This window comes from Hyla sarda, unplaced genomic scaffold (assembly GCF_029499605.1).
Source record: "Hyla sarda isolate aHylSar1 unplaced genomic scaffold, aHylSar1.hap1 scaffold_2448, whole genome shotgun sequence".
Lineage (NCBI taxonomy): Eukaryota > Metazoa > Chordata > Amphibia > Anura > Hylidae > Hyla > Hyla sarda.
In genome coordinates this window covers 19056-40272 of record NW_026609135.1, presented here as the reverse complement: position 1 = coordinate 40272, position 21217 = coordinate 19056, and the positions used below count along the sequence as shown (strand labels likewise).

At 46.5% G+C, this 21217-nt stretch overlaps 7 non-coding genes and 3 pseudogenes across 7 annotated transcripts; all 10 read right to left on the bottom strand.

Annotated features, from left to right (window-relative positions):
• Positions 1-1540: 1540 nt before the first annotated feature.
• On the bottom strand, positions 1541-1722 carry LOC130323286 (U2 spliceosomal RNA). The gene has a single exon (XR_008868631.1). It is a non-coding gene; the product is annotated as a U2 spliceosomal RNA (small nuclear RNA).
• A 717-nt stretch (positions 1723-2439) lies between these two features.
• On the bottom strand, positions 2440-2600 carry LOC130323290 (U2 spliceosomal RNA; annotated as a pseudogene).
• A 2091-nt stretch (positions 2601-4691) lies between these two features.
• LOC130323284 (U2 spliceosomal RNA) lies at positions 4692-4872 on the bottom strand (annotated as a pseudogene).
• Positions 4873-5565: 693 nt separating this feature from the next.
• Positions 5566-5725, bottom strand: LOC130323289 (U2 spliceosomal RNA; annotated as a pseudogene).
• A 2089-nt stretch (positions 5726-7814) lies between these two features.
• On the bottom strand, positions 7815-8005 carry LOC130323281 (U2 spliceosomal RNA). The gene has a single exon (XR_008868627.1). It is a non-coding gene; the product is annotated as a U2 spliceosomal RNA (small nuclear RNA).
• Positions 8006-10098: 2093 nt separating this feature from the next.
• LOC130323280 (U2 spliceosomal RNA) lies at positions 10099-10289 on the bottom strand. Its single transcript, XR_008868626.1, has one exon. It is a non-coding gene; the product is annotated as a U2 spliceosomal RNA (small nuclear RNA).
• Positions 10290-12369: 2080 nt separating this feature from the next.
• LOC130323279 (U2 spliceosomal RNA) lies at positions 12370-12560 on the bottom strand. The gene has a single exon (XR_008868625.1). It is a non-coding gene; the product is annotated as a U2 spliceosomal RNA (small nuclear RNA).
• Positions 12561-14653: 2093 nt separating this feature from the next.
• LOC130323278 (U2 spliceosomal RNA) lies at positions 14654-14844 on the bottom strand. The gene has a single exon (XR_008868624.1). It is a non-coding gene; the product is annotated as a U2 spliceosomal RNA (small nuclear RNA).
• A 2096-nt stretch (positions 14845-16940) lies between these two features.
• On the bottom strand, positions 16941-17131 carry LOC130323277 (U2 spliceosomal RNA). Its single transcript, XR_008868623.1, has one exon. It is a non-coding gene; the product is annotated as a U2 spliceosomal RNA (small nuclear RNA).
• Positions 17132-19215: 2084 nt separating this feature from the next.
• On the bottom strand, positions 19216-19406 carry LOC130323275 (U2 spliceosomal RNA). The gene has a single exon (XR_008868622.1). It is a non-coding gene; the product is annotated as a U2 spliceosomal RNA (small nuclear RNA).
• Between the last annotated feature and the right edge of the window lie 1811 nt (positions 19407-21217).

Sequence of the window (21217 nt, the reverse complement as noted above, 5' to 3'; positions counted from 1 at the left end):
ACATACAACAACAAAGCTGGGTTGTTGTTGTTTACACTCTGCAAGGCCTGTGGAAGTGAGTGACATCATAGCACTGTAGTTCTTTGAGGGTTCTAGATGGATGCAACAATCTCCTGTTGCTTCTATGAAGGCCATAATAGACGACATCACCAAACAGCTCCATAGTCACATACACAGCAAAGGAGAGATGTTGTTTACACCTAGTGATGTCAGTGGTATTGAGTGACATCACAGCACAGTGCTAAGGCTCCTGGGCCTGGACACAGCAGCGGCTGCAATATCTCAACGGAGAATACGTTTATATATATGTGTGTGTGTGCGCGTATATATATATATATATATATATATATATATATATATATTTCTCCGCCGAAATCACTTTTAAACCCATTTCCACCTTTTTTTCCCTTCTCTTCCTCTTACTTTTTTTCACGTTTTTTTACGTTTTTCTCCTTTTCGCCTCTTTTCTGGGCGTATTATTCTTCTTTTTCTTCTTTTTTTCGTCTAATGCATACCCCATCAGTGCAGCAATGCTTATTCAATACCGCCAGCAGATGGAGACACTGGGGGATAATTTTCTAAGGATTTATACTGATTTTTCCTGTCTGATTTGTCGCACAGAAAGTTGCAGGCCAAATATGTGTGACATTTCTGCGACTTTAGCTTCTAGAGCATTTTTTACAACATTATACATAGGTGCTGAATACATAAAAAGCGACTGTTCAGCGACAGACAAGTCGCATCGGCTGAAAGTAGGCCAGAATGTCAGTCCATGTTGGAGCAGGTTTAGATACAGTCTAAAGCATAGATCTCAAAGTCTGTGCACAGAATTTAGCAAGGGCCTCGCACCTTCTGATGCATCAGGTAGGTGCACAATAGCATAGCCTAACCCTCTGTACTTTGGTCTATATTGATGCGGGACATAGACAGCCAGCTGATGACCAATCCATTAGTGCAATGGATGGCTGGAAGCATTTGTCTTTGCCTTTGCAATACCACAGAAGCAATGCATGGTCAATGTACAGCAATGACACACCTGTGTGAACAGCCAGGAGACCCCCCCCCCCCACCCCCCCCATGTTATGTTACATAGTTACATAGTTAGTACGGTCGAAAAAAGACATATGTCCATCAAGTTCAACCAGGGAATTAAGGGGTAGGGGTGTGGCGCGATATTGGGGAAGGGATGAGATTTTATATTTCTTCATAAGCATTAATCTTATTTTGTCAATTAGGAACATTCAGCACCCACCCGCTATCAAGGCAGCTGCCTATCATGTCATGCCCTACCTGCACAGGTGTGCTGGCTACTCAAATGATCCAATTAAGGAGGCCATTTAGTCAGCAGCAGCAGAAGTCCTGTGCCTGGACGCTCCAACAGGGGCCAGACACAAGCAGAAGCAGAAGCAGCAGAAGCAGCAGCAGCAGCACCACCTTTTGTTTTTTGGCTGCAGCAGCAAGGCCCACAGGGCTGGCTAGCTGGCTAGCCAGCAAGCAGGTAGCAATGAAAGTAGGAATCTTTCTTTTTAACCCTGTAAGGGGGTGGTGCACTGTACCCGAAGATACTGCCATATCGGGTCAATGCATAGGGCGACGGAAGCAAGCTTCGAAATCGGCCCCCGTTCTCAAAAATCCATTTAATATATGGTCCCCCAGATAGGGGACGTATCAGATATTAAACTGATAAGAACAGATTTTTTTTTTTTTTTATCTAAAGCCGAGGAACGTGCTTTCGATTCACCCAAAGTGCAAGAAAAAGTGCAAACGTGTTACACTAAAAAAACGTGCACAAAGGATGCGGTCTATCGCAAGCCACTTCTCCGATAGGAGAGAGGCCCCCCAACAAACCTTACCCTTCGCCTCCGGACCAAAAGGTACCTGCGAGGTTCCAGGTTCGATGTCCCTTTTCGCCGAAGCTACTAGGGGACCACAAATGCTCCCGGCATCCCCCTTGGCGTTAGCCAAGGTATCTGCCCGCAGAGCCGATTACGGTAGGTACCCTGCCAAAGCAGGAGTACCCGGGGGTGTTTGCAGGGAGGTGCGGAACCTAATGGCCACACACACCTCCCCTAGACCGCCAGGAGGGACACCCAGAAGGGCTACCGCATCCTGACCAATCCTGTGAACACACAACACGCAAAAAGTGACACAGTGAGACAAAAAAGAAATAAATAAGTGAATGTGTGCAGATATACTGCCCGGACATCCGGCCGGATCTATAAAAATTTCTCTGATCCTAGCCAGAAGGCCGGGAATCAAGAGGTGAGTGCCACAAGGTGAAGAGATTATGGTGCCCGTGCTTCAACTCAGTGAGTCTATCCTCCCCAGTGAGTTTCGGCACCTCGGGGTCACCACTCCCCGAGGCACAAAAGTACCTCGGCTCTAGACCCTCTCAGCCTCATGGCGAACCCTCTCAGCCTCATGGCGAGACCCGGAGGGAACAGGTCACATCGGGGCAGCCGTCGAGCTGATTCCTCAGAACCAGCCCCGGAAAGCCCTGGTACACCCTGCATCCTCCATGCAGCACCCATCCCCACCAGCATGAAAACTGATAAGAACAGATACTACACTTGATCTTAGCCAAAAGGCCGAGAAGCGATAACCGTGAAAGGGGCGGGCCCAACAAGGTCCCCTTCATGGGCACTATCACTGCTTGCTGTCAGGGAGGCTGCCAGACAATTTTCCATGCACACTCTGGGCTGGGGGGGCAGTCAACCACCAGTACACACAGCAGAACCTAAACCCATACCATTATTGCTAAGCAGCAAGACAGGGGCCCATTGCACTCCCACGGGGCCTTTTTAAATGCAATCCATAACCCGGATTTGCCAGGAACCCTTCTTACTCCTCCTACTTGCATGTGACACTGGGCTTAGGATCTGCATAGGAAACACACACACAAGCACACACCTACCTTTGTTGCCTGCAGATGCCTCCTTGGCTGTCCCCAAACGGTATCAAACCAACACCCACGGGAAGCTGTAAGCATAGAGGACATGCCTGCACCCCATTGGACTTACCTGTGTGGGTTAAATCCGGGTTATTTGACAACCTATGGCGGTGATGGTTCTGCTCAGGCAGAGCAGTGCTGATGCTCCTCATAAAGCTGTCGCTGCTGTGAAGGTTCTAGGTGACATCACAAATCCCTATGGTTACATACACAACAAAGCTGGGTTGTTGTTGTTTACACTCTGCAAGGCCTGTGGAAGTGAGTGACATCATAGCACTGTAGTTCTGAGGGTTCTAGATGGATGCAACAATCTCCTGTTGCTTCTATGAAGGCCATAATAGACGACATCACCAAACAGCTCCATAGTCACATACACAGCAAAGGAGAGATGTTGTTTACACCTAGTGATGTCAGTGGTATTGAGTGACATCACAGCACAGTGCTAAGGCTCCTGGGCCTGGACACAGCAGCGGCTGCAATATCTCAACGGAGAATACGTTTATATATATGTGTGTGTGTGCGCGTATATATATATATATATATATATATATATATATATATATATTTCTCCGCCGAAATCACTTTTAAACCCATTTCCACCTTTTTTTCCCTTCTCTTCCTCTTACTTTTTTTTCACGTTTTTTTACGTTTTTCTCCTTTTCGCCTCTTTTCTGGGCGTATTATTCTTCTTTTTCTTCTTTTTTTTCGTCTAATGCATACCCCATCAGTGCAGCAATGCTTATTCAATACCGCCAGCAGATGGAGACACTGGGGGATAATTTTCTAAGGATTTATACTGATTTTTCCTGTCTGAATTTGTCGCACAGAAAGTTGCAGGCCAAATATGTGTGACATTTCTGCGACTTTAGCTTCTAGAGCATTTTTACAACATTATACATAGGTGCTGAATACATAAAAAGCGACTGTTCAGCGACAGACAAGTCGCATCGGCTGAAAGTAGGCCAGAATGTCAGTCCATGTTGGAGCAGGTTTAGATACAGTCTAAAGCATAGATCTCAAAGTCTGTGCACAGAATTTAGCAAGGGCCTCGCACCTTCTGATGCATCAGGTAGGTGCACAATAGCATAGCCTAACCCTCTGTACTTTGGTCTATATTGATGCGGGACATAGACAGCCAGCTGATGACCAATCCATTAGTGCAATGGATGGCTGGAAGCATTTGTCTTTGCCTTTGCAATACCACAGAAGCAATGCATGGTCAATGTACAGCAATGACACACCTGTGTGAACAGCCAGGAGACCCCCCCCCCCCCCCCCATGTTATGTTACATAGTTACATAGTTAGTACGGTCGAAAAAAGACATATGTCCATCAAGTTCAACCAGGGAATTAAGGGGTAGGGGTGTGGCGCGATATTGGGGAAGGGATGAGATTTTATATTTCTTCATAAGCATTAATCTTATTTTGTCAATTAGGAACATTCAGCACCCACCCGCTATCAAGGCAGCTGCCTATCATGTCATGCCCTACCTGCACAGGTGTGCTGGCTACTCAAATGATCCAATTAAGGAGGCCATTTAGTCAGCAGCAGCAGAAGTCCTGTGCCTGGACGCTCCAACAGGGGCCAGACACAAGCAGAAGCAGAAGCAGCAGAAGCAGCAGCAGCAGCACCACCTTTTGTTTTTTGGCTGCAGCAGCAAGGCCCACAGGGCTGGCTAGCTGGCTAGCCAGCAAGCAGGTAGCAATGAAAGTAGGAATCTTTCTTTTTAACCCTGTAAGGGGGTGGTGCACTGTACCCGAAGATACTGCCATATCGGGTCAATGCATAGGGCGACGGAAGCAAGCTTCGAAATCGGCCCCCGTTCTCAAAAATCCATTTAATATATGGTCCCCAGATAGGGGACGTATCAGATATTAAACTGATAAGAACAGATTTTTTTTTTTTTTTATCTAAAGCCGAGGAACGTGCTTTCGATTCACCCAAAGTGCAAGAAAAAGTGCAAACGTGTTACACTAAAAAAACGTGCACAAAGGATGCGGTCTATCGCAAGCCCTTCTCCGATAGGAGAGAGGCCCCCCAACAAACCTTACCCTTCGCCTCCGGACCAAAAGGTACCTGCGAGGTTCCAGGTTCGATGTCCCTTTTCGCCGAAGCTACTAGGGGACCACAAATGCTCCCGGCATCCCCCTTGGCGTTAGCCAAGGTATCTGCCCGCAGAGCCGATTACGGTAGGTACCCTGCCAAAGCAGGAGTACCCGGGGTGTTTGCAGGGAGGTGCGGAACCTAATGGCCACACACACCTCCCCTAGACCGCCAGGAGGGACACCCAGAAGGGCTACCGCATCCTGACCAATCCTGTGAACACACAACACGCAAAAAGTGACACAGTGAGACAAAAAAGAAATAAATAAGTGAATGTGTGCAGATATACTGCCCGGACATCCGGCCGGATCTATAAAAATTTCTCTGATCCTAGCCAGAAGGCCGGGAATCAAGAGGTGAGTGCCACAAGGTGAAGAGATTATGGTGCCCGTGCTTCAACTCAGTGAGTCTATCCTCCCAGTGAGTTTCGGCACCTCGGGGTCACCACTCCCCGAGGCACAAAAGTACCTCGGCTCTAGACCCTCTCAGCCTCATGGCGAGACCCGGAGGGAACAGGTCACATCGGGGCAGCCGTCGAGCTGATTCCTCAGAACCAGCCCCGGAAAGCCCTGGTACACCTGCATCCTCCATGCAGCACCCATCCCCACCAGCATGAAAACTGATAAGAACAGATACTACACTTGATCTTAGCCAAAAGGCCGAGAAGCGATAACCGTGAAAGGGGCGGGCCCAACAAGGTCCCCTTCATGGGCACTATCACTGCTTGCTGTCAGGGAGGCTGCCAGACAATTTTCCATGCACACTCTGGGCTGGGGGGCAGTCAACCACCAGTACACACAGCAGAACCTAAACCCATACCATTATTGCTAAGCAGCAAGACAGGGGCCCATTGCACTCCCACGGGGCCTTTTTAAATGCAATCCATAACCCGGATTTGCCAGGAACCCTTCTTACTCCTCCTACTTGCATGTGACACTGGGCTTAGGATCTGCATAGGAAACACACACACAAGCACACACCTACCTTTGTTGCCTGCAGATGCCTCCTTGGCTGTCCCCAAATGGTATCAAACCAACACCCACGGGAAGCTGTAAGCATAGAGGACATGCCTGCACCCCATTGGACTTACCTGTGTGGGTTAAATCCGGGTTATTTGACAACCTATGGCGGTGATGGTTCTGCTCAGGCAGAGCAGTGCTGATGCTCCTCATAAAGCTGTCGCTGCTGTGAAGGTTCTAGGTGACATCACAAATCCCTATGGTTACATACACAACAAAGCTGGGTTGTTGTTGTTTACACTCTGCAAGGCCTGTGGAAGTGAGTGACATCATAGCACTGTAGTTCTGAGGGTTCTAGATGGATGCAACAATCTCCTGTTGCTTCTATGAAGGCCATAATAGACGACATCACCAAACAGCTCCATAGTCACATACACAGCAAAGGAGAGATGTTGTTTACACCTAGTGATGTCAGTGGTATTGAGTGACATCACAGCACAGTGCTAAGGCTCCTGGGCCTGGACACAGCAGCGGCTGCAATATCTCAACGGAGAATACGTTTATATATATGTGTGTGTGTGCGCGTATATATATATATATATATATATATATATATATATATATATTTCTCCGCCGAAATCACTTTTAAACCCATTTCCACCTTTTTTTCCCTTCTCTTCCTCTTACTTTTTTTTCACGTTTTTTTACGTTTTTCTCCTTTTCGCCTCTTTTCTGGGCGTATTATTCTTCTTTTTCTTCTTTTTTTTCGTCTAATGCATACCCCATCAGTGCAGCAATGCTTATTCAATACCGCCAGCAGATGGAGACACTGGGGGATAATTTTCTAAGGATTTATACTGATTTTTCCTGTCTGAATTTGTCGCACAGAAAGTTGCAGGCCAAATATGTGTGACATTTCTGCGACTTTAGCTTCTAGAGCATTTTTACAACATTATACATAGGTGCTGAATACATAAAAAGCGACTGTTCAGCGACAGACAAGTCGCATCGGCTGAAAGTAGGCCAGAATGTCAGTCCATGTTGGAGCAGGTTTAGATACAGTCTAAAGTATAGATCTCAAAGTCTGTGCACAGAATTTAGCAAGGGCCTCGCACCTTCTGATGCATCAGGTAGGTGCACAATAGCATAGCCTAACCCTCTGTACTTTGGTCTATATTGATGCGGGACATAGACAGCCAGCTGATGACCAATCCATTAGTGCAATGGATGGCTGGAAGCATTTGTCTTTGCCTTTGCAATACCACAGAAGCAATGCATGGTCAATGTACAGCAATGACACACCTGTGTGAACAGCCAGGAGACCCCCCCCCCCCCCCCATGTTATGTTACATAGTTACATAGTTAGTACGGTCGAAAAAAGACATATGTCCATCAAGTTCAACCAGGGAATTAAGGGGTAGGGGTGTGGCGCGATATTGGGGAAGGGATGAGATTTTATATTTCTTCATAAGCATTAATCTTATTTTGTCAATTAGGAACATTCAGCACCCACCCGCTATCAAGGCAGCTGCCTATCATGTCATGCCCTACCTGCACAGGTGTGCTGGCTACTCAAATGATCCAATTAAGGAGGCCATTTAGTCAGCAGCAGCAGAAGTCCTGTGCCTGGACGCTCCAACAGGGGCCAGACACAAGCAGAAGCAGAAGCAGCAGAAGCAGCAGCAGCAGCACCACCTTTTGTTTTTTGGCTGCAGCAGCAAGGCCCACAGGGCTGGCTAGCTGGCTAGCCAGCAAGCAGGTAGCAATGAAAGTAGGAATCTTTCTTTTTAACCCTGTAAGGGGGTGGTGCACTGTACCCGAAGATACTGCCATATCGGGTCAATGCATAGGGCGACGGAAGCAAGCTTCGAAATCGGCCCCCGTTCTCAAAAATCCATTTAATATATGGTCCCCAGATAGGGGACGTATCAGATATTAAACTGATAAGAACAGATACTACACTTGATCTTAGCCAAAAGGCCGAGAAGCGATAACCGTGAAAGGGGCGGGCCCAACAAGGTCCCCTTCATGGGCACTATCACTGCTTGCTGTCAGGGAGGCTGCCAGACAATTTTCCATGCACACTCTGGGCTGGGGGGCAGTCAACCACCAGTACACACAGCAGAACCTAAACCCATACCATTATTGCTAAGCAGCAAGACAGGGGCCCATTGCACTCCCACGGGGCCTTTTTAAATGTAATCCATAACCCGGATTTGCCAGGAACCCTTCTTACTCCTCCTACTTGCATGTGACACTGGGCTTAGGATCTGCATAGGAAACACACACACAAGCACACACCTACCTTTGTTGCCTGCAGATGCCTCCTTGGCTGTCCCCAAACGGTATCAAACCAACACCCACGGGAAGCTGTAAGCATAGAGGACATGCCTGCACCCCATTGGACTTACCTGTGTGGGTTAAATCCGGGTTATTTGACAACCTATGGCGGTGATGGTTCTGCTCAGGCAGAGCAGTGCTGATGCTCCTCATAAAGCTGTCGCTGCTGTGAAGGTTCTAGGTGACATCACAAATCCCTATGGTTACATACACAACAAAGCTGGGTTGTTGTTGTTTACACTCTGCAAGGCCTGTGGAAGTGAGTGACATCATAGCACTGTAGTTCTGAGGGTTCTAGATGGATGCAACAATCTCCTGTTGCTTCTATGAAGGCCATAATAGACGACATCACCAAACAGCTCCATAGTCACATACACAGCAAAGGAGAGATGTTGTTTACACCTAGTGATGTCAGTGGTATTGAGTGACATCACAGCACAGTGCTAAGGCTCCTGGGCCTGGACACAGCAGCGGCTGCAATATCTCAACGGAGAATACGTTTATATATATGTGTGTGTGTGCGCGTATATATATATATATATATATATATATATATATATATATATATTTCTCCGCCGAAATCACTTTTAAACCCATTTCCACCTTTTTTTCCCTTCTCTTCCTCTTACTTTTTTTTCACGTTTTTTTACGTTTTTCTCCTTTTCGCCTCTTTTCTGGGCGTATTATTCTTCTTTTTCTTCTTTTTTTTCGTCTAATGCATACCCCATCAGTGCAGCAATGCTTATTCAATACCGCCAGCAGATGGAGACACTGGGGGGTAATTTTCTAAGGATTTATACTGATTTTTCCTGTCTGAATTTGTCGCACAGAAAGTTGCAGGCCAAATATGTGTGACATTTCTGCGACTTTAGCTTCTAGAGCATTTTTACAACATTATACATAGGTGCTGAATACATAAAAAGCGACTGTTCAGCGACAGACAAGTCGCATCGGCTGAAAGTAGGCCAGAATGTCAGTCCATGTTGGAGCAGGTTTAGATACAGTCTAAAGTATAGATCTCAAAGTCTGTGCACAGAATTTAGCAAGGGCCTCGCACCTTCTGATGCATCAGGTAGGTGCACAATAGCATAGCCTAACCCTCTGTACTTTGGTCTATATTGATGCGGGACATAGACAGCCAGCTGATGACCAATCCATTAGTGCAATGGATGGCTGGAAGCATTTGTCTTTGCCTTTGCAATACCACAGAAGCAATGCATGGTCAATGTACAGCAATGACACACCTGTGTGAACAGCCAGGAGACCCCCCCCCCCCCCCCCCATGTTATGTTACATAGTTACATAGTTAGTACGGTCGAAAAAAGACATATGTCCATCAAGTTCAACCAGGGAATTAAGGGGTAGGGGTGTGGCGCGATATTGGGGAAGGGATGAGATTTTATATTTCTTCATAAGCATTAATCTTATTTTGTCAATTAGGAACATTCAGCACCCACCCGCTATCAAGGCAGCTGCCTATCATGTCATGCCCTACCTGCACAGGTGTGCTGGCTACTCAAATGATCCAATTAAGGAGGCCATTTAGTCAGCAGCAGCAGAAGTCCTGTGCCTGGACGCTCCAACAGGGGCCAGACACAAGCAGAAGCAGAAGCAGCAGAAGCAGCAGCAGCAGCACCACCTTTTGTTTTTTGGCTGCAGCAGCAAGGCCCACAGGGCTGGCTAGCTGGCTAGCCAGCAAGCAGGTAGCAATGAAAGTAGGAATCTTTCTTTTTAACCCTGTAAGGGGGTGGTGCACTGTACCCGAAGATACTGCCATATCGGGTCAATGCATAGGGCGACGGAAGCAAGCTTCGAAATCGGCCCCCGTTCTCAAAAATCCATTTAATATATGGTCCCCAGATAGGGGACGTATCAGATATTAAACTGATAAGAACAGATACTACACTTGATCTTAGCCAAAAGGCCGAGAAGCGATAACCGTGAAAGGGGCGGGCCCAACAAGGTCCCCTTCATGGGCACTATCACTGCTTGCTGTCAGGGAGGCTGCCAGACAATTTTCCATGCACACTCTGGGCTGGGGGGCAGTCAACCACCAGTACACACAGCAGAACCTAAACCCATACCATTATTGCTAAGCAGCAAGACAGGGGCCCATTGCACTCCCACGGGGCCTTTTTAAATGCAATCCATAACCCGGATTTGCCAGGAACCCTTCTTACTCCTCCTACTTGCATGTGACACTGGGCTTAGGATCTGCATAGGAAACACACACACAAGCACACACCTACCTTTGTTGCCTGCAGATGCCTCCTTGGCTGTCCCCAAACGGTATCAAACCAACACCCACGGGAAGCTGTAAGCATAGAGGACATGCCTGCACCCCATTGGACTTACCTGTGTGGGTTAAATCCGGGTTATTTGACAACCTATGGCGGTGATGGTTCTGCTCAGGCAGAGCAGTGCTGATGCTCCTCATAAAGCTGTCGCTGCTGTGAAGGTTCTAGGTGACATCACAAATCCCTATGGTTACATACACAACAAAGCTGGGTTGTTGTTGTTTACACTCTGCAAGGCCTGTGGAAGTGAGTGACATCATAGCACTGTAGTTCTGAGGGTTCTAGATGGATGCAACAATCTCCTGTTGCTTCTATGAAGGCCATAATAGACGACATCACCAAACAGCTCCATAGTCACATACACAGCAAAGGAGAGATGTTGTTTACACCTAGTGATGTCAGTGGTATTGAGTGACATCACAGCACAGTGCTAAGGCTCCTGGGCCTGGACACAGCAGCGGCTGCAATATCTCAACGGAGAATACGTTTATATATATGTGTGTGTGTGCGCGTATATATATATATATATATATATATATATATATATTTCTCCGCCGAAATCACTTTTAAACCCATTTCCACCTTTTTTTCCCTTCTCTTCCTCTTACTTTTTTTTCACGTTTTTTTACGTTTTTCTCCTTTTCGCCTCTTTTCTGGGCGTATTATTCTTCTTTTTCTTCTTTTTTTTCGTCTAATGCATACCCCATCAGTGCAGCAATGCTTATTCAATACCGCCAGCAGATGGAGACACTGGGGGATAATTTTCTAAGGATTTATACTGATTTTTCCTGTCTGAATTTGTCGCACAGAAAGTTGCAGGCCAAATATGTGTGACATTTCTGCGACTTTAGCTTCTAGAGCATTTTTACAACATTATACATAGGTGCTGAATACATAAAAAGCGACTGTTCAGCGACAGACAAGTCGCATCGGCTGAAAGTAGGCCAGAATGTCAGTCCATGTTGGAGCAGGTTTAGATACAGTCTAAAGTATAGATCTCAAAGTCTGTGCACAGAATTTAGCAAGGGCCTCGCACCTTCTGATGCATCAGGTAGGTGCACAATAGCATAGCCTAACCCTCTGTACTTTGGTCTATATTGATGCGGGACATAGACAGCCAGCTGATGACCAATCCATTAGTGCAATGGATGGCTGGAAGCATTTGTCTTTGCCTTTGCAATACCACAGAAGCAATGCATGGTCAATGTACAGCAATGACACACCTGTGTGAACAGCCAGGAGACCCCCCCCCCCCCATGTTATGTTACATAGTTACATAGTTAGTACGGTCGAAAAAAGACATATGTCCATCAAGTTCAACCAGGGAATTAAGGGGTAGGGGTGTGGCGCGATATTGGGGAAGGGATGAGATTTTATATTTCTTCATAAGCATTAATCTTATTTTGTCAATTAGGAACATTCAGCACCCACCCGCTATCAAGGCAGCTGCCTATCATGTCATGCCCTACCTGCACAGGTGTGCTGGCTACTCAAATGATCCAATTAAGGAGGCCATTTAGTCAGCAGCAGCAGAAGTCCTGTGCCTGGACGCTCCAACAGGGGCCAGACACAAGCAGAAGCAGAAGCAGCAGAAGCAGCAGCAGCAGCACCACCTTTTGTTTTTTGGCTGCAGCAGCAAGGCCCACAGGGCTTGCTAGCTGGCTAGCCAGCAAGCAGGTAGCAATGAAAGTAGGAATCTTTCTTTTTAACCCTGTAAGGGGGTGGTGCACTGTACCCGAAGATACTGCCATATCGGGTCAATGCATAGGGCGACGGAAGCAAGCTTCGAAATCGGCCCCCGTTCTCAAAAATCCATTTAATATATGGTCCCCAGATAGGGGACGTATCAGATATTAAACTGATAAGAACAGATACTACACTTGATCTTAGCCAAAAGGCCGAGAAGCGATAACCGTGAAAGGGGCGGGCCCAACAAGGTCCCCTTCATGGGCACTATCACTGCTTGCTGTCAGGGAGGCTGCCAGACAATTTTCCATGCACACTCTGGGCTGGGGGGCAGTCAACCACCAGTACACACAGCAGAACCTAAACCCATACCATTATTGCTAAGCAGCAAGACAGGGGCCCATTGCACTCCCACGGGGCCTTTTTAAATGCAATCCATAACCCGGATTTGCCAGGAACCCTTCTTACTCCTCCTACTTGCATGTGACACTGGGCTTAGGATCTGCATAGGAAACACACACACAAGCACACACCTACCTTTGTTGCCTGCAGATGCCTCCTTGGCTGTCCCCAAACGGTATCAAACCAACACCCACGGGAAGCTGTAAGCATAGAGGACATGCCTGCACCCCATTGGACTTACCTGTGTGGGTTAAATCCGGGTTATTTGACAACCTATGGCGGTGATGGTTCTGCTCAGGCAGAGCAGTGCTGATGCTCCTCATAAAGCTGTCGCTGCTGTGAAGGTTCTAGGTGACATCACAAATCCCTATGGTTACATACACAACAAAGCTGGGTTGTTGTTGTTTACACTCTGCAAGGCCTGTGGAAGTGAGTGACATCATAGCACTGTAGTTCTGAGGGTTCTAGATGGATGCAACAATCTCCTGTTGCTTCTATGAAGGCCATAATAGACGACATCACCAAACAGCTCCATAGTCACATACACAGCAAAGGAGAGATGTTGTTTACACCTAGTGATGTCAGTGGTATTGAGTGACATCACAGCACAGTGCTAAGGCTCCTGGGCCTGGACACAGCAGCGGCTGCAATATCTCAACGGAGAATACGTTTATATATATGTGTGTGTGTGCGCGTATATATATATATATATATATATATATATATATATATATATATATATTTCTCCGCCGAAATCACTTTTAAACCCATTTCCACCTTTTTTTCCCTTCTCTTCCTCTTACTTTTTTTTCACGTTTTTTTACGTTTTTCTCCTTTTCGCCTCTTTTCTGGGCGTATTATTCTTCTTTTTCTTCTTTTTTTTCGTCTAATGCATACCCCATCAGTGCAGCAATGCTTATTCAATACCGCCAGCAGATGGAAACACTGGGGGATAATTTTCTAAGGATTTATACTGATTTTTCCTGTCTGAATTTGTCGCACAGAAAGTTGCAGGCCAAATATGTGTGACATTTCTGCGACTTTAGCTTCTAGAGCATTTTTACAACATTATACATAGGTGCTGAATACATAAAAAGCGACTGTTCAGCGACAGACAAGTCGCATCGGCTGAAAGTAGGCCAGAATGTCAGTCCATGTTGGAGCAGGTTTAGATACAGTCTAAAGTATAGATCTCAAAGTCTGTGCACAGAATTTAGCAAGGGCCTCGCACCTTCTGATGCATCAGGTAGGTGCACAATAGCATAGCCTAACCCTCTGTACTTTGGTCTATATTGATGCGGGACATAGACAGCCAGCTGATGACCAATCCATTAGTGCAATGGATGGCTGGAAGCATTTGTCTTTGCCTTTGCAATACCACAGAAGCAATGCATGGTCAATGTACAGCAATGACACACCTGTGTGAACAGCCAGGAGACCCCCCCCCCCCCCATGTTATGTTACATAGTTACATAGTTAGTACGGTCGAAAAAAGACATATGTCCATCAAGTTCAACCAGGGAATTAAGGGGTAGGGGTGTGGTGCGATATTGGGGAAGGGATGAGATTTTATATTTCTTCATAAGCATTAATCTTATTTTGTCAATTAGGAACATTCAGCACCCACCCGCTATCAAGGCAGCTGCCTATCATGTCATGCCCTACCTGCACAGGTGTGCTGGCTACTCAAATGATCCAATTAAGGAGGCCATTTAGTCAGCAGCAGCAGAAGTCCTGTGCCTGGACGCTCCAACAGGGGCCAGACACAAGCAGAAGCAGAAGCAGCAGAAGCAGCAGCAGCAGCACCACCTTTTGTTTTTTGGCTGCAGCAGCAAGGCCCACAGGGCTGGCTAGCTGGCTAGCCAGCAAGCAGGTAGCAATGAAAGTAGGAATCTTTCTTTTTAACCCTGTAAGGGGGTGGTGCACTGTACCCGAAGATACTGCCATATCGGGTCAATGCATAGGGCGACGGAAGCAAGCTTCGAAATCGGCCCCCGTTCTCAAAAATCCATTTAATATATGGTCCCCAGATAGGGGACGTATCAGATATTAAACTGATAAGAACAGATACTACACTTGATCTTAGCCAAAAGGCCGAGAAGCGATAACCGTGAAAGGGGCGGGCCCAACAAGGTCCCCTTCATGGGCACTATCACTGCTTGCTGTCAGGGAGGCTGCCAGACAATTTTCCATGCACACTCTGGGCTGGGGGGCAGTCAACCACCAGTACACACAGCAGAACCTAAACCCATACCATTATTGCTAAGCAGCAAGACAGGGGCCCATTGCACTCCCACGGGGCCTTTTTAAATGCAATCCATAACCCGGATTTGCCAGGAACCCTTCTTACTCCTCCTACTTGCATGTGACACTGGGCTTAGGATCTGCATAGGAAACACACACACAAGCACACACCTACCTTTGTTGCCTGCAGATGCCTCCTTGGCTGTCCCCAAACGGTATCAAACCAACACCCACGGGAAGCTGTAAGCATAGAGGACATGCCTGCACCCCATTGGACTTACCTGTGTGGGTTAAATCCGGGTTATTTGACAACCTATGGCGGTGATGGTTCTGCTCAGGCAGAGCAGTGCTGATGCTCCTCATAAAGCTGTCGCTGCTGTGAAGGTTCTAGGTGACATCACAAATCCCTATGGTTACATACACAACAAAGCTGGGTTGTTGTTGTTTACACTCTGCAAGGCCTGTGGAAGTGAGTGACATCATAGCACTGTAGTTCTGAGGGTTCTAGATGGATGCAACAATCTCCTGTTGCTTCTATGAAGGCCATAATAGACGACATCACCAAACAGCTCCATAGTCACATACACAGCAAAGGAGAGATGTTGTTTACACCTAGTGATGTCAGTGGTATTGAGTGACATCACAGCACAGTGCTAAGGCTCCTGGGCCTGGACACAGCAGCGGCTGCAATATCTCAACGGAGAATACGTTTATATATATGTGTGTGTGTGCGCGTATATATATATATATATATATATATATATATATATATATATATATATATATTTCTCCGCCGAAATCACTTTTAAACCCATTTCCACCTTTTTTTCCCTTCTCTTCCTCTTACTTTTTTTTCACGTTTTTTTACGTTTTTCTCCTTTTCGCCTCTTTTCTGGGCGTATTATTCTTCTTTTTCTTCTTTTTTTTCGTCTAATGCATACCCCATCAGTGCAGCAATGCTTATTCAATACCGCCAGCAGATGGAGACACTGGGGGATAATTTTCTAAGGATTTATACTGATTTTTCCTGTCTGAATTTGTCGCACAGAAAGTTGCAGGCCAAATATGTGTGACATTTCTGCGACTTTAGCTTCTAGAGCATTTTTACAACATTATACATAGGTGCTGAATACATAAAAAGCGACTGTTCAGCGACAGACAAGTCGCATCGGCTGAAAGTAGGCCAGAATGTCAGTCCATGTTGGAGCAGGTTTAGATACAGTCTAAAGTATAGATCTCAAAGTCTGTGCACAGAATTTAGCAAGGGCCTCGCACCTTCTGATGCATCAGGTAGGTGCACAATAGCATAGCCTAACCCTCTGTACTTTGGTCTATATTGATGCGGGACATAGACAGCCAGCTGATGACCAATCCATTAGTGCAATGGATGGCTGGAAGCATTTGTCTTTGCCTTTGCAATACCACAGAAGCAATGCATGGTCAATGTACAGCAATGACACACCTGTGTGAACAGCCAGGAGACCCCCCCCCCCCCCCCCCCATGTTATGTTACATAGTTACATAGTTAGTACGGTCGAAAAAAGACATATGTCCATCAAGTTCAACCAGGGAATTAAGGGGTAGGGGTGTGGCGCGATATTGGGGAAGGGATGAGATTTTATATTTCTTCATAAGCATTAATCTTATTTTGTCAATTAGGAACATTCAGCACCCACCCGCTATCAAGGCAGCTGCCTATCATGTCATGCCCTACCTGCACAGGTGTGCTGGCTACTCAAATGATCCAATTAAGGAGGCCATTTAGTCAGCAGCAGCAGAAGTCCTGTGCCTGGACGCTCCAACAGGGGCCAGACACAAGCAGAAGCAGCAGAAGCAGCAGCAGCAGCACCACCTTTTGTTTTTTGGCTGCAGCAGCAAGGCCCACAGGGCTGGCTAGCTGGCTAGCCAGCAAGCAGGTAGCAATGAAAGTAGGAATCTTTCTTTTTAACCCTGTAAGGGGGTGGTGCACTGTACCCGAAGATACTGCCATATCGGGTCAATGCATAGGGCGACGGAAGCAAGCTTCGAAATCGGCCCCCGTTCTCAAAAATCCATTTAATATATGGTCCCCAGATAGGGGACGTATCAGATATTAAACTGATAAGAACAGATACTACACTTGATCTTAGCCAAAAGGCCGAGAAGCGATAACCGTGAAAGGGGCGGGCCCAACAAGGTCCCCTTCATGGGCACTATCACTGCTTGCTGTCAGGGAGGCTGCCAGACAATTTTCCATGCACACTCTGGGCTGGGGGGCAGTCAACCACCAGTACACACAGCAGAACCTAAACCCATACCATTATTGCTAAGCAGCAAGACAGGGGCCCATTGCACTCCCACGGGGCCTTTTTAAATGCAATCCATAACCCGGATTTGCCAGGAACCCTTCTTACTCCTCCTACTTGCATGTGACACTGGGCTTAGGATCTGCATAGGAAACACACACACAAGCACACACCTACCTTTGTTGCCTGCAGATGCCTCCTTGGCTGTCCCCAAACGGTATCAAACCAACACCCACGGGAAGCTGTAAGCATAGAGGACATGCCTGCACCCCATTGGACTTACCTGTGTGGGTTAAATCCGGGTTATTTGACAACCTATGGCGGTGATGGTTCTGCTCAGGCAGAGCAGTGCTGATGCTCCTCATAAAGCTGTCGCTGCTGTGAAGGTTCTAGGTGACATCACAAATCCCTATGGTTACATACACAACAAAGCTGGGTTGTTGTTGTTTACACTCTGCAAGGCCTGTGGAAGTGAGTGACATCATAGCACTGTAGTTCTGAGGGTTCTAGATGGATGCAACAATCTCCTGTTGCTTCTATGAAGGCCATAATAGACGACATCACCAAACAGCTCCATAGTCACATACACAGCAAAGGAGAGATGTTGTTTACACCTAGTGATGTCAGTGGTATTGAGTGACATCACAGCACAGTGCTAAGGCTCCTGGGCCTGGACACAGCAGCGGCTGCAATATCTCAACGGAGAATACGTTTATATATATGTGTGTGTGTGCGCGTATATATATATATATATATATATATATATATATATTTCTCCGCCGAAATCACTTTTAAACCCATTTCCACCTTTTTTTCCCTTCTCTTCCTCTTACTTTTTTTTCACGTTTTTTTACGTTTTTCTCCTTTTCGCCTCTTTTCTGGGCGTATTATTCTTCTTTTTCTTCTTTTTTTTCGTCTAATGCATACCCCATCAGTGCAGCAATGCTTATTCAATACCGCCAGCAGATGGAGACACTGGGGGGTAATTTTCTAAGGATTTATACTGATTTTTCCTGTCTGAATTTGTCGCACAGAAAGTTGCAGGCCAAATATGTGTGACATTTCTGCGACTTTAGCTTCTAGAGCATTTTTACAACATTATACATAGGTGCTGAATACATAAAAAGCGACTGTTCAGCGACAGACAAGTCGCATCGGCTGAAAGTAGGCCAGAATGTCAGTCCATGTTGGAGCAGGTTTAGATACAGTCTAAAGTATAGATCTCAAAGTCTGTGCACAGAATTTAGCAAGGGCCTCGCACCTTCTGATGCATCAGGTAGGTGCACAATAGCATAGCCTAACCCTCTGTACTTTGGTCTATATTGATGCGGGACATAGACAGCCAGCTGATGACCAATCCATTAGTGCAATGGATGGCTGGAAGCATTTGTCTTTGCCTTTGCAATACCACAGAAGCAATGCATGGTCAATGTACAGCAATGACACACCTGTGTGAACAGCCAGGAGACCCCCCCCCCCCCCCCCATGTTATGTTACATAGTTACATAGTTAGTACGGTCGAAAAAAGACATATGTCCATCAAGTTCAACCAGGGAATTAAGGGGTAGGGGTGTGGCGCGATATTGGGGAAGGGATGAGATTTTATATTTCTTCATAAGCATTAATCTTATTTTGTCAATTAGGAACATTCAGCACCCACCCGCTATCAAGGCAGCTGCCTATCATGTCATGCCCTACCTGCACAGGTGTGCTGGCTACTCAAATGATCCAATTAAGGAGGCCATTTAGTCAGCAGCAGCAGAAGTCCTGTGCCTGGACGCTCCAACAGGGGCCAGACACAAGCAGAAGCAGAAGCAGCAGAAGCAGCAGCAGCAGCACCACCTTTTGTTTTTTGGCTGCAGCAGCAAGGCCCACAGGGCTGGCTAGCTGGCTAGCCAGCAAGCAGGTAGCAATGAAAGTAGGAATCTTTCTTTTTAACCCTGTAAGGGGGTGGTGCACTGTACCCGAAGATACTGCCATATCGGGTCAATGCATAGGGCGACGGAAGCAAGCTTCGAAATCGGCCCCCGTTCTCAAAAATCCATTTAATATATGGTCCCCAGATAGGGGACGTATCAGATATTAAACTGATAAGAACAGATACTACACTTGATCTTAGCCAAAAGGCCGAGAAGCGATAACCGTGAAAGGGGCGGGCCCAACAAGGTCCCCTTCATGGGCACTATCACTGCTTGCTGTCAGGGAGGCTGCCAGACAATTTTCCATGCACACTCTGGGCTGGGGGGCAGTCAACCACCAGTACACACAGCAGAACCTAAACCCATACCATTATTGCTAAGCAGCAAGACAGGGGCCCATTGCACTCCCACGGGGCCTTTTTAAATGCAATCCATAACCCGGATTTGCCAGGAACCCTTCTTACTCCTCCTACTTGCATGTGACACTGGGCTTAGGATCTGCATAGGAAACACACACACAAGCACACACCTACCTTTGTTGCCTGCAGATGCCTCCTTGGCTGTCCCCAAACGGTATCAAACCAACACCCACGGGAAGCTGTAAGCATAGAGGACATGCCTGCACCCCATTGGACTTACCTGTGTGGGTTAAATCCGGGTTATTTGACAACCTATGGCGGTGATGGTTCTGCTCAGGCAGAGCAGTGCTGATGCTCCTCATAAAGCTGTCGCTGCTGTGAAGGTTCTAGGTGACATCACAAATCCCTATGGTTACATACACAACAAAGCTGGGTTGTTGTTGTTTACACTCTGCAAGGCCTGTGGAAGTGAGTGACATCATAGCACTGTAGTTCTGAGGGTTCTAGATGGATGCAACAATCTCCTGTTGCTTCTATGAAGGCCATAATAGACGACATCACCAAACAGCTCCATAGTCACATACACAGCAAAGGAGAGATGTTGTTTACACCTAGTGATGTCAGTGGTATTGAGTGACATCACAGCACAGTGCTAAGGCTCCTGGGCCTGGACACAGCAGCGGCTGCAATATCTCAACGGAGAATACGTTTATATATATGTGTGTGTGTGCGCGTATATATATATATATATATATATATATATATATATATATTTCTCCGCCGAAATCACTTTTAAACCCATTTCCACCTTTTTTTCCCTTCTCTTCCTCTTACTTTTTTTTCACGTTTTTTTACGTTTTTCTCCTTTTCGCCTCTTTTCTGGGCGTATTATTCTTCTTTTTCTTCTTTTTTTTCGTCTAATGCATACCCCATCAGTGCAGCAATGCTTATTCAATACCGCCAGCAGATGGAGACACTGGGGGATAATTTTCTAAGGATTTATACTGATTTTTCCTGTCTGAATTTGTCGCACAGAAAGTTGCAGGCCAAATATGTGTGACATTTCTGCGACTTTAGCTTCTAGAGCATTTTTACAACATTATACATAGGTGCTGAATACATAAAAAGCAACTGTTCAGCGACAGACAAGTCGCATCGGCTGAAAGTAGGCCAGAATGTCAGTCCATGTTGGAGCAGGTTTAGATACAGTCTAAAGTATAGATCTCAAAGTCTGTGCACAGAATTTAGCAAGGGCCTCGCACCTTCTGATGCATCAGGTAGGTGCACAATAGCATAGCCTAACCCTCTGTACTTTGGTCTATATTGATGCGGGACATAGACAGCCAGCTGATGACCAATCCATTAGTGCAATGGATGGCTGGAAGCATTTGTCTTTGCCTTTGCAATACCACAGAAGCAATGCATGGTCAATGTACAGCAATGACACACCTGTGTGAACAGCCAGGAGACCCCCCCCCCCCCCCCCATGTTATGTTACATAGTTACATGGTTAGTACGGTCGAAAAAAGACATATGTCCATCAAGTTCAACCAGGGAATTAAGGGGTAGGGGTGTGGCGCGATATTGGGGAAGGGATGAGATTTTATATTTCTTCATAAGCATTAATCTTATTTTGTCAATTAGGAACATTCAGCACCCACCCGCTATCAAG